Source organism: Scyliorhinus torazame, chromosome 22 (genome assembly GCF_047496885.1).
Source record: "Scyliorhinus torazame isolate Kashiwa2021f chromosome 22, sScyTor2.1, whole genome shotgun sequence".
In the NCBI taxonomy this organism is placed as follows: domain Eukaryota; kingdom Metazoa; phylum Chordata; class Chondrichthyes; order Carcharhiniformes; family Scyliorhinidae; genus Scyliorhinus; species Scyliorhinus torazame.
This window is the reverse complement of record NC_092728.1, coordinates 99,327,967-99,341,728: the sequence shown is the minus strand read 5'-3', so window position 1 is coordinate 99,341,728 and position 13,762 is coordinate 99,327,967. Positions and strand designations below refer to the sequence as shown.

At 50.5% G+C, this 13,762-nt stretch overlaps 1 protein-coding gene across 3 annotated transcripts in view; it reads right to left on the bottom strand.

Moving 5' to 3' along the window:
- The window catches only part of kcnt1b (potassium sodium-activated channel subfamily T member 1b), a 531,773-nt gene that overhangs the window by 380,140 nt on the left and 137,871 nt on the right, over window positions 1-13,762 (bottom strand). The window lies entirely within an intron of this gene.

The window sequence follows — 13,762 nt, the reverse complement described above, 5'->3', positions numbered from 1 at the left end:
AGCGAGGGCGTTGGCCCCCTTCCCCATGTGTAACTCTGGCTGCTCCGATACCTTGGAGATTATCACTATCGGCATGGCTTCACTCTCACCGCCACAACCTTGGACATTGCCACCGAGAAGGCTGCCCAGAACCCAGCAAGCTTGGGGCAAGCCCAAAACATGTGGGTGTGGTTGGCCGGGCCCCTCTGGCACCGCTCACATTTGTCCTCCACCTCCAGGAAGAACCTGCTCATTCGGGTTCTGGTCAGGTGTGGTCTGTGCACCACTTTGAGCTGCATTAGGCTTAGTCTTCCGCAGGAGGAGGTGGAGCTCACCCTGCTCAGTGCTTCTCTCCACTCTCACCCTACATCTGTCCCCAGTTTGTCCTCCCATTTTTGTCCAGTCTGGTCCAGTGGAGTCCGGGCTCTGTCCAGTAGCTGTCCGTATATTTTCCCACATAGCCCCCCCCTTCCCGTTGCTTGTGCCTATCAGGTCCTCTAGTAGTGCGGTTTCTGGGGCCCCGAGGTACCCTACTGTCTCTTTGCGGAGGAAGTGTTTTATTTGGAGGTGTCTCATTTCCTGTCCTTTTGCTAGTTTACACTTCCTCCTCAGTTCCAGGGTGCCCAGGTGCCTGGTTGGCACTGCCAGGGGTTGGGCCCGGTTGGGGGGGGGGCCTTGCCAGTTAATGAGGGTTGAGGGGGGTTCCCATGGGCCTCCTCAAGGTTGGGGTGTGGGAAGCGGTCACAAAATAGTGGGGGGGGGGGCGTGACCAGAAAGGCGGAGGGAGGAGGTTCAGGGCTGCCGAACAAAATGGCGTCCCAATCTATGAGGAGCTTCAGCTCGCCAGCAGGGAATCCCTCTAAGTTCAGCCTCAGTGGGGAGAAACTCCCTGATGCCAAAATAAACCAGAAAAGTGCCGTTAGCGCTGAGGACCCGGGTTCGAATCCCGTCCCGGGTCACTGTCCATGTGGAATTTGCACATTCTCCCCGTGCCTGCGTGGGTTTGTAGTGATCTCTGTAGGTGATGCACACAGGGGGTTAATGGGTAAATAGCAGCACCACATGATCACTAGAGAGTTGGACCAACAGGGGTATAAAAAGCAGCCACACGGGGTCTCTCCCTCTCTCTCTCGTGGGTGCACTGTGAACAGGGTAACATCAGAATCACGTAGATAGTTAGTGGAGTTACGTTTAGTTATTATTGTTAAATCTTGTTAACCAATTCCTAGTTTCCATGTTAAGGTCAAGAACTCATGCATTAATAGAAGCTGGTTTAGCACAGGGCTAAATCGCTGGCTTTGAAAGCAGACCAAGACAGGCCAGCAGCGCGGTTCAATTCCCGTACCAGCCTACCCAAACAGGCGCCTGAATGTGGCGACTAGGGACTTTTCGCAGTAACTTCATTTGAAGCCTACTTGTGACAATAAGCGATTTTTACATTTAGTTATAGTTACTCAATAAACCTTTGTTGTTACTGGACGAGTTTGAGTCTTCTTCAACGAGATTCAGAGGACCTCACCATCAACCAAGGATTGAGTAACACGTGTTATCGACCACGTAGGTAACACAACAGGTTTCACCCCCACAACCCAAAGATGTGCAGGGAAGGTGGATTGGCCACGCTAAATTGGCCCTTAATTGGAAAAAAAAATAATTGGGTACTCTAAATTTTTTTTTAAAGTGCCATTGGATGGCGGGATATTTGTTCGGTGAAGTCTGCTGAATTACGCCCATTATCTGATAAAATACAAATTTCACTGAATATCATTTGGTATAATCCCACAGCACACGTTTGAAGGCATTCATCTATCTTTAAAATGAGAATAGCTTTGGCCTCATAGTTCAACGATCCAAAACTTTAATTATTTACCCTGCCATTAAAACATTTGATAATTCAATGCACGCACCTGGTCACAACATGGTTCCACTAATGCTCCTTAAGTTCTGAGTATCTCTCTGCCAGAAGCCATTATTTATATTTACATATTTGCTCTTGCAATTTTTTTAATAAACAAAAAGCGTCCATAAATCTATTTTGTTTCTTAGTAGCAACCAATGTCTACAACTCCAGTTTGGGCTGGAAATGCTTTTTGTATGTGTTAATGTAGCACTCTTCCCCGGCTCTAATATCCAGTTTCATAATGACTTCTAAAGCTTTCCGTTCAAATGCCTGAATTAGGACTTAGTTGAGCAGCTGAAACAAAAAATAACGCTACATCATAAATGAGTGACTAACACGTCTTGGGAGAGATGCGGATATAAACTAATTTCAGGTGGTCTATCAGAACTTCTCTTTGCGAATCAAAGCCTCTTCTGACAAATATAAATTTCTTTACCCGTCAGTCTGGCCTCAATAAAAGTCGAGATGGATTTGCAGGTACAGCATTAGTTATTTTATTTGACTTGCAAGTCTGATTCATTTCACACAGGCACAGGACACAACTAGTCTCCTAGACCCCGGGAAACGAATGAAGAAGGAGACAAAGGGATTTCTGCAAATACATTCAAATGGCATCAAGTTTCACATACACGATTCCCATAGGTCATCCTATACCCCTCCTGACCTGGCCATACATCCTGATTGGCTCACTTCTCATCCCTTCCTCTGGCTTCCTATTACCCAGCATCCTTTTCTCTTCCTTATCTGGACACCCCTGCCCCTTGCTTTGCCATGCCACTTTTGATCTGCACATTCCATTCTCCAATTCAAGATTACTCATAAACATTTAAGTCGGACACCTGGACAACATGAAATCTGTAGGCATGGCCTCCAATAATTCGCAATAGGGGTTTGTACCCTCGGCACATTTGGTGCAAATTGGGGTTGGGACAAATGCCAACACCTTGCTCTCCACAAATAGTAATGGTCATCCGAGGCAGAACCTTACCCCCCCCCCCCCCAAAAGGTGGGTTCTGAGGTCAGGATTGGAGTGGGGAGGGGGCAAAAATTGAATGGACGGGATCCCCCCGGGAACCTGTCCGCCCAAACCAAGGAGCAATTTCACGGTTAGGCAGGCGGGACCTCGGCCGGGAAATGCGCCGTATCACCGTTTAAGTCCTTAAATTGAATGGTCCTTAAGTGGCCATTAACCCACCCGGCCCCAATTTGTAGGCTAGTGGCCGCAGTGGTGGGGAGGGGAGAAAACAGACATTTCCCAACCTTGGGCAGAAAGGGGTGGGGGTGGGGTGGAGGGCACCTCACCCTGAAGGCCCCCTCAAGAGTTAGGGGGCCACCAGGATGTTGGAGCTCCCTGTCCCCCTCCACCCCTGGCCTACCCCTCGACACTGCAATCCAAGGGTGGACGTAAGTCCCGCCCACTGCCAATCCACGCTCAAGTGGGCATTATAGGCAGTGGGGTTTAGAGAGTCACCGATTGTTTGCCATCCTCAAAATTCTACGCCATGTTTTTTTTAACTCATTGAATGTGGCTGTCACTGGCTCGACCAGCATTTATTACCTAATTGCCCATCAACTGAGTGGCTTGCTCGGCTATTTATGAGTCAACCACATTGCTGTGTGTCTGGAGTCACGGATCTGGAGTCACATGTCGGCCAGACCACGTAAGGACAGCAGTGTTCCTTCTCTAAAGGGAAGCAGATGGGTTATGATAATCGACAATGGCTTCATGGTCATCATTGGACTTTTAATTCCAACTTATTGGATTCAAATTTCATCATCTGCCATGAGCATTACCCCTGGTTCCTGGATTACAATCCCAGTGCCAGTACCACTACGACACTACCTCCCCTTGTGTTGACAAGAATTATACTGATGGTGGGTAGGGGACAGCAACTAAACTAGTCACTTCATGACATTAATCTACACCATAAGATAGCAACCAAAGTTGATAATTCTCTCTCTACGTTGTTTGGGTTTATCTGGTTACCTAAGGCATGCTTTGAGGAGCACTCAGGCAAACCTAGAAGCGGCTGAACCTATTGTACTGATAATGTTCGGCCTTTTTTTTAAGGTAAAGGTTTGGGAGAGTTGCAGACAATTTGGGGCCTGCTTTTTGGCTAGTCTCACCTACAGGCTGGTGACTAAGGTCTGTGCGACAGCCTCATTTCTGATTGCCTGTAAACCAATTATGGTGTTACCCAGAGAACTATAGAATCCCTGCAGTGAGCGGGTGGCCTAGTGGTTAGCACTGCTGCCTCGCGGCACTGAGAACTGAGTTCAGCCCCGGTCCCGGGTCTCTGTCCATGTGGAGTTTACACATTCTCCCCGTGTCTGCGTGGGTCTCAACCCCACAACCCAAAAAGATGTGCAGCGTAGGTGGATTGGCCACGCTAAATTGTCCCTTAATTTGAAAGAAAAAAATTGGGTACTCTAAATTTTTTTTTTTAAATCCCTGCAGCGTAGAAGGAGGCCATTTGGCCCATTGAGTCCACGTTAACCCTCTGAAAGAGCATCCTACCCAGGCCCATTCCCCTACCCTATGCCCATAGCCCCATAACCTAACCTAACCTTTTGGATACTAAAGGGCAATAGCCCTACCTAACCTTCAAATGTTTTATTAAAGTTTTTCCAAAGAGCGTTTTTACATAACAAAAATAGAAATACAGATAATAAAAAATAACAATCAACATATCCCAAAGCTTACAGTGAAACTACTTACCCAACAGAAACGTTTTTCCTTTTTTTTTTAAACAGAACAAGGTGGGTTTTGTCTCCATGCCCAACTCACGTTATATCAACAGTACCCCCCCCCCCACCTGAACCCCCCCCCCACCTGAACCCCCCCCCCACCTGAACCCCCCCCCCCCCCCCCCCCCCCCCCCCCCTCAGGATGCTGCTGCTGCTGACACTTACTGCTTCCCTAGAAAGTCAAGGAAAGGTTGCCACCGCCGGGAGAACCCCATCAAGGACCCTCTCAAGGCGAACTTTATTCGCTCCAGGCTGAGGAACCCCTCCATATCGCTAACCCAGGTCTCCACACCCGGGGGTTTTGAGTCCCTCCACATTAGCAAGATCCGTCTCCGGGCACCAGGGAGGCAAAGGCCAATACCTCGGCCTCTTTCGCTTCCTGCACTCCCGGATCCTCCGACATTTAGAATACTGTGAGCAATTTTGGGCCCCACACCTCAGGAAGGACATACTGGCACTGGAGCGGGTCCAGCGGAGATTCACACGGATGATCCCAGGAATGGTAGGCCTAACATACGATGAACGTCTGAGGATCCTGGGATTATATTCATTGGAGTTTAGGAGGTTGAGGGGAGATCTAATAGAAACTTACAAGATAATGAATGGCTTAGATAGGGTGGATGTAGGGAAGTTGTTTCCATTAGCAGGGGAGACTAGGACCCGGGGGCACAGCCTTAGAATAAAAGGGAGTCACTTTAGAACAGAGATGAGGAGAAATTTCTTCAGCCAGAGAGTGGTGGGTCTGTGGAATTCATTGCCACAGAGGGCGGTGGAGGCCGGGACATTGAGTGTCTTTAAGACAGAAGTTGATAAATTCTTGATTTCTCGAGGAATTAAGGGCTATGGAGAGAGAGCAGGTAAATGGAGTTGAAATCAGCCATGATTGAATGGTGGAGTGGACTCGATGGGCCGAATGGCCTTACTTCCGCTCATATGTCTTATGGTCTTATGGACACCCCAAATATCGCTACTGTTGGACTCGCCTTCACCCGAGTGTCCAAAATCCTAGACATCACCCTCGCAAACATCTGCCAGAATTCTTTCAAGTTGACGTTTTAAAAACACACAGTGAACATCTTAGCAACCATCAATTCAAATACAACACCCAAAGACTACAACACGAAGTAATCCTTAATACCTTCCCAAACAACATCCAGAAGACAAAAGAAACACCTTTTAACAGAAGCACATTAGGTTTACATTCACTACTGAGAATATTTATAATTCTGAATTCACCAAATGATCAAGAGATAGTCTTTTCATGGCGGAGAGATCAACAGTACACCTGCTCTGTCTGGCTTCAGCTCCAACACTGAAAACGAAACTAAAACACACCCTGCAGCAAACAGCCTAAAATGAAAATAAAAAGCTGACAGACAGCCCAGCTCCACCCACACTCTGACATCACTGATAAACACCCATTTCTTAAAGGTACATTTCTTAAACACCCATTTCTTAAAGGTACTCTCACATGACACCACGCAGACACGAGGAGAAAGTGCGAACTCCGGACAGACAGTAATCCAAGGCCGGAATTGAATTTGGTGCTGTGAGGCAGCGGTGCTAACCACTGTTATTGAGTATAACAGGTTGTTTCTAATGGTGTGCTGATGATCCAATGGTTTACTTGGCCGTATTAATATAAATAAACACTCAAAACTCAGAACGGTGACGAATGACAATTGTTGGACAAAGCGACCCCATTGCGACGGATAAACACAACACCCAAAAATCATTGGAATCTCAATTCAACAAGCAAATCGACTTATTTTGTAAAGCGCACAATTTTCACAGCAATTAAATCAGCAACTATTTTATTTTATGCTGTAACATTTCTGGGGCCAAAGTTCCTCAATGACAAAGGGATTCATGTAATTTCCATACATAATAGACAGCTTCACAGGAAACATCTGGGTCGAGATTCTCCGACCCCCCATCGGGTCGGAGAATCGCCGGGGGCTGGCGTGAATCCCGCCCCCGCCGGGTGCCGAAGTCTCCCGCACCGGAGATTCGGCGGGGGCGGGAATCACGCCGGTTGGCACCCCCCCCCCGCGCGAATCTCCGGCCCGGATGGGCCGAAGTCCCGCCGCTAAAATGCCTGTCCCGCCGGCGTGGATTAAACCACCTACCTTACCGGCGGGACAAGGCGGCGTGGGCGGGCTCCGGGGTCCTGGGGGTGGCGCGGGGCGATCTGGCCCCGGGGGGTGCCCCCACGGTGGCATGCCCCGCGATCGGGGCCCACCGATCCGCGGGCGGGCCTGTGCCGTGGGGGCATTCTTTTCCTTCCGCCTTCGCCACGGTCTCCACCATGGCGGAGGCGGAAGAGACTACCTCCATTGCACATGCGCGGGAATGCTGTCAGTGGCCGCTATCGCTCCCGCGCATGCGCCGCCCGGAGATGTCATTTCTGCGCCAGCTGGCGGGGCACCAAAGGCCTTTTCCGCCAGCTGGTGGGGCGGAAATTCGTCCGGCGCGGGCCTAGCCCCTTAAGGTTGAGGCTCGGCCCCCAAAGATGCGGAGCATTCCGCACCTTTGGGGCGGCGCGATGCCCGTCTGATTTGCGCCGTTTTGGGCGGCAGTTGGCGGACATTGCGTCGTTTCCGGAGAATTTCGCCCATGGTTTTGAAATGTGCAGATTGTGAAAATGCAATTTCATCAGACTGCGGCCGTCCAGGTGGGGGCCGGGGGGGATCAAGTACCGGGGTTGGGACCTTATGGATGGCCGGGGCGGTGGTCGAGCGGGTTAGATGGAGCGGCGCAGGGCAAATCATTGGGACCTGGGGCGAAATTCTCCGGAAACGGCGCGATGTCCGCCGACTGGCGCCCAAAACGGCGCAAATCAGACGGGCAGCGCGCCGCCCCAAAGGTGCGGAATGCTCCGCATCTTTGGGGGCCGAGCCCCAACATTGAGGGGCTAGGCCCGCGCCGGACGAATTTCCGCCCCGCCAGCTGGCGGAAAAGGCCTTTGGTGCCCCGCCAGCTGGCGCAGAAATGACATCTCCGGTCGGCGCATGCGCGGGAGCGTTAGCAGCCGCTGACAGCTTCCCACGCATGCGCAGTGGAGGGAGTCTCTTCTGCCTCCGCCACGGTGGAGACCGTGGCAGAGACGGAAGGGAAAGAGTGCCCCCACGGCACAGGCCCGCCCACGGATCGGTGGGCCCCGATCGTGGGCCAGGCCACCGTTGGGGCAACCCCCAGGGCCAGATCATCCCGCGCCCCCCCCCAGGACCCCGGAGCCCGCCCGCTCCGCCTTGTACTGCCGGTAAGGTAGGTGGTTTAATTTACGCCAGCGGGACAGGCATTTTAGCGGATTGACTTCGGCCCATCCGGGCCGGAGAATCGAGCGGGGGGGACCGCCAACCGCGCGGCGCGATTCCCGCCCCCGCCGAATCTCTGGTGCCGGAGATTTCGGTAACCGGCGGGGGCGGGGTTCACGCCAGCCCCCGGCAATTCTCCGACCCGGCGGGGGGTTGGAGAATCTCGCCCCTGAAATGCGGTGGCCCATTCGCGCAGCGAAGGCTGCGAGAAGCCTTCCGGGGCCCTGCCCGCCCCCTGCAGGTAGGTGAATAGGTCTTAAGGTTTTACGGTCAGTCTGGCGTTTTGCATGACGGCGAGGGGACATAGCCCCATTTTTGGAAATTCCAGTCCCAAATGTCTGGAAGCTCGGAGTGGGGGAGGTGGGGAGGATGGTGGCAGCGGGTGACCAGGTGGGAATTTATGGGGTGGAGATTTTACATCGAATTTACAGAGCAGAAAGAGGCCATTCAGCCCATCGAGTCTGCACTGGCCCTTGGAAAGAGTACCCTACTTAAGCCCGTACCTCCATCATATCGCCGTAACCCAATAAACCCCACCTAACCTACGGGCAATTGATCATGGCCAATCCATATTGTAGGCCTCGTCAAAAAGAAAAAGGAGGCATTTGTCAGGGCTAAAAGGCTGGGAACAGACGAAGCCTGTGTGGCATATAAGGAAAGTAGGAAGGAACTTAAGCAAGGAGTCAGGAGGGCTAGAAGGGGTCATGAAAAGTCATTGGCAAATAGGGTTAAGGAAAATCCCAAGGCTTTTTACACGTACATAAAAAGCAAGAGGGTAGCCAGGGAAAGGGTTGGCCCACTGAAGGATAGGCAAGGGAATCTATGTGCGGAGCCAGAGGAAATGGGCGAGGTACTAAATGAATACTTTGCATCAGTATTCACCAAAGAGAAGGAATTGGTAGATGTTGAGTCTGGAGAAGGGGGTGTAGATAGCCTGGGTCACATTGTGATCCAAAAAGACGAGGTGTTGGGTGTCTTAAAAAATATTAAGGTAGATAAGTCCCCAGGGCCTGATGGGATCTACCCCAGAATACTGAAGGAGGCTGGAGAGGAAATTGCTGTGGCCTTGACAGAAATCTTTGGATCCTCGCTGTCTTCAGGGATGTCCCGGAGGACTGGAGAATAGCCAATGTTGTTCCTCTGTTTAAGAAGGGTAGCGAGGATAATCCCGGGAACTACAGGCCGGTGAGCCTTACTTCAGTGGTAGGGAAATTACTGGAGAGAATTCTTCGAGACAGGATCTACTCCCATTTGGAAGCAAATGGACGTATTAGTGAGAGGCAGCACGGTTTTGTGAAGGGGAGGTCGTGTCTCACTAACTTGATAGAGTTTTTCGAGGAGGTCACTAAGATGATTGATGCAGGTAGGGCAGTAGATGTTGTCTATATGGACTTCAGTAAGGCCTTTGACAAGGTCCCTCATGGTAGACTAGTACAAAAGGTGAAGTCACACGGGATCAGGGGTGAACTGGCAAGGTGGATACAGAACTGGCTAGGCCATAGAAGGCAGAGGGTAGCAATGGAGGGATGCTTTTCTAATTGGAGGGCTGTGACCAGTGGTGTTCCACAGGGATCAGTGTTGGGACCTTTGCTGTTTGTAGTATATATAAATGATTTGGAGGAAAATGTAACTGGTCTGATTAGTAAGTTTGCAGACGACACAAAGGTTGGTGGAATTGCGGATAGCGATGAGGACTGTCTGAGGATACAGCAGGATTTAGATTGTCTGGAGACTTGGGCGGAGAGATGGCAGATGGAGTTTAATCCGGACAAATGTGAGGTAATGCATTTTGGAATGTCTAATGCAGTTAGGGAATATACAGTGAATGGTAGAACCCTCAAGAGTATTGAAAGTCAAAGAGATCTAGGAGTACAGGTCCACAGGTCATTGAAAGGGGCAACACAGGTGGAGAAGGTAGTCAAGAAGGCATACGGCATGCTTGCCTTCATTGGCCGGGGCATTGAGTATAAGAATTGGCAAGTCATGTTGCAGCTGTATAGAACCTTAGTTAGGCCACACTTGGAGTATAGTGTTCAATTCTGGTCGCCACACTACCAGAAGGATGTGGAGGCTTTAGAGAGGGTGCAGAAGAGATTTACCAGAATGTTGCCTGGTATGGAGGGCATAAGCTATGAGGAGCGATTGAATAAACTCGGTTTGTTCTCACTGGAACGAAGGAGGTTGAGGGGCGACCGGATAGAGGTATACAAAATTATGAGGGGCATAGACAGAGTGGATAGTCAGAGGCTTTTCCCCAGGGTAGAGGGGTCAATTACTAGGGGGCATAGGTTTAAGGTGAGAGGGGCAAGGTTTAGAGTAGATGTACGAGGCAAGTTTTTTACGCAGAGGGTAGTGGGTGCCTGGAACTCGCTACCGGAGGAGGTAGTGGAAGCAGGGACGATAGGGACATTTAAGGGGCATCTTGACAAATATATGAATAGGATGGGAATAGAAGGATACGGACCCAGGAAGTGTAGAAGATTGTAGTTTAGTCGGGCAGTATGGTCGGCACGGGCTTGGAGGGCCGAAGGGCCTGTTCCTGTGCTGTACATTTCTTTGTTCTTTGTTCTTTGTAATCCACCTAACCTGCACATCTTTGGACTGTGGTAGGAAACCGGAGCACCCGGAGGAAACCCATGCAGACACGGGGAGAACGTGCAGACTCCGCGCAGTCAGTGGCCCAAGCCGGGAATTGAACCTGGAGCTGTGAAGCAACGGTGCTAACCACTATGCTACCGTGCCTCCCCTGCCTTACCGCCTCCCTCCAATTTAGCCATGGTGGGAATAATTGAGGCCCTTGAGGGGTATTTCGGCAGCAGGTGGCGAGGGCCCAGACACACTGACAACTTCGCGGGCAAACACTAGTGGATATCCCTGCAGCCTGGTTTAGGGGGTGGAGGGGGCGTGGGGTCTTCTACTTGGGCAGCCCACGCCCAACCAAGAGACCTACTGGAGCCATGAAATACTACCCCTCCCCATCCCTACCAGGGCCTCCTTGTCTGGCCCTAGCAAACCCGCCCCCTCAATTTATTCCTGGGGGCTCCATCACTGATCCTCTGGCTGGGCCTCTTGCATGACAGGCAATGGCCACCACCGCATCCGGTGACACTGCTGGTGGTGGAGGGCCACTGGTCTCTGATTGTCCAGCAGTTCTTCGAGGGTGTGATATCTGCCCAGCATTAAGACCTCCAGGGGAAAATTCATCTCATAATTCCGACAATGAGAAAGTAAATGACTGATTAGGACTCAGTCCCATTGAGTCACTTCAAAATGGTCATTGTAGAAGCAGGATCTGGTACCTACGGGAACTGAGTATAATGCCACCCACACGATGTAAGAGGGTACATGCCATAGGGTTAGAGTCAGTCCAGAGGTAGGTAGTGATGTTTAAAGACTTAATGTGGAGTCCCCTGCTCTTAATAAAGACTTATTGTTAACTAATACAAGGCTACAAATGCTACTTCATGGTGTCCAAAGATGTGCAGGTTAGGTGGATTGGCCATGATAAATTGCCCTTAGTGTCCAAAATTGCCCTTAGTGTTGGGTGGGGTTACTGGGTTATGGGGATAGGGTGGAGGTGTTGACCTTGGGTGGGGTGCTCTTTCCAAGAGCCGGTGGAGACTCGATGGGCCGAATGGCCTCCTTCTGCACTGTAAATTCTATGATAATCTATGATTCTATGATTCGCAGTAGTCGCGTAAGAACTCTTCAGCCACGGTGAGCTTGCCATTGATTTCCTGCCAGTAGATGCACCCCCCCCCCCCCAACACTGCAGCCCTTAAATTTCCCCTCCCCCAATTCCCCTTTCTCCCAGAGTGATTTTGATTGGGCTTATTCAATATTAAACACACTTACGACACGGCGATCATTATTCTTCGTTATTATACAGGGATTGTTTACTAATCTTTAAGTACAGAAGACAAAGTCATTATTGAAGACATTAACAGCGCAGTCGTTACTCTTTTATTCAGTATCGCCTTTCCTTTTCCAATTATTAGCGTCAGAAATTAGATTTAAATTGGGCCACGCTTGGAACAGTCTGTACTGTTCTGCTCGCTGGGCAATAAAAAAGATAGCGGCTTTGGCGAGGGTGCAAAAAAAAGAAAGATTTATAAGGGTGTAGCCACCTGAGTTGGCCAAGTCCTGATTTAAAATGGCGAACGACAAAGGCTGAAGGGAAATTCAGCCAACACAGGCAGAAACCAGCAGGTGCAAGTTTGCTGTGTATTTAACTCTGCAAAAGCCCAGACAGCATCGATACCAGTGACCATCTGCATAATAATGTAGCAACCATCTACATACTGATAAGCAATCCCCGGGAACAATAGCAACATTTGGGACAAACAAAACTAAGCCAGACTCCCCGGCGCCAGCAGGAGCCACCACAAAAGAGGTTACCCGACACCTCAAGACCGCCCATCGATCAGGGAACCGCTCCAGTATTGGAGAAATCGAACCAAGCTATTGGAACGAAGTCCAATCACCTAGAACCAGGTACAGGATCCGCCCCGAAAGGCGGAAGCCCCTGGGGACTATAAAATTAAGCCCTCAAGTTCAAATCGCCCCTCTTCTTCTTGACCGGGTCACCCAGCAACGCGCACCTACATTGACCGTGACCGGTCCAACGGCCGCCGAGAGATCGTAAGTCTTAAGTCAATGCTCGCTACGAGATAGGCGCTCCTAGCTATCAATCCATACCAACTTCGAATCCCGCAGACTCAGAACACGAACGAAAGGCCATTTGTTCCCCTGACCTGGTGGGCCAGTCCGAAGCTAAGTACAGGCCTGTTAGTCATAGAAGTAGCTTAGACATGGAATTTGTGCATGAGTAGCGCTTACTGTGTATAATAAATGTGCTTTGATTTAAATCTTACTAATCGGTGTATTGAGTTATTGGTCATTACTCGAACTTGAACCTCGTGGCGGTATCATAAAGATACCTGGCGACTCGAGAGCAAAGGTTATAAAACAGAGCCAAGTGAACCAACCAGAAGTTAGCAACAAGGGGTGTACAAGAGTCAAACCAATCAGGAAAGGGTAAACAGGCTCAATATCTTTTCTTCTGAAAGGAGAAGGCAGAGGTCTTTAAATTAATGCAAGATTTTGAGAGAGGAGAGAGCACGGCGGAACAAATCAGGAGGCTACCAATGCAAAGACAGTTGCCAAGAAATCCAAGGAAATCTGAGGAAACTTCTTTGCCCAGAGAGGGCTGAGAAAGTGGTGTTCAAGGCGGTGGAGTGTGTGGCGTTTGCATTTTCTCCCTGGGTCTGCGTGGGTTTCCTGCGGGTGCTCTGGTTTCTCCGCCCCCCCCCCCCCCACCCCCCCACCCCCCCCACCCCCCGCACCCCTCAGTCCAGAGATATGCGGGTTAGGTGGATCAGTTATGCTGAATTGCCACTTAGAGTCCAGAGATGTGCAGGTTAGTTTAGAGGGATAGGGCAGGATGGAAGGGGAGGCGGACGTGGGTAGAGTGCTCTTTAGGAGGGTAGTTGCAGACGCGATGGGCCAAATGGCCTCTTCATGCACTATGGGGGATCCCATGATTCGATGAGTACGGAATCCCGCCGTCACCAGCGAACAGCAGGCCACCGTTGGGGAAACGGAGAACCCTACCCGCGGTTATGTCGAAGGACGTTTCGGAGGAGGCTTGCGTTGAGCCTAAACACAACCGTGAGCTGGTGGAGCCCACGGGCCACTTCTGTGACATCTATAAATATAGTAAGAAGTCTTACAACACCAGGTTAAAGTCCAACAGGTTTGTTTCAAACACGAGCTTTCAGCGCACTGCTCCTTCCTCAGGTGATTCACCTGAGGAAGG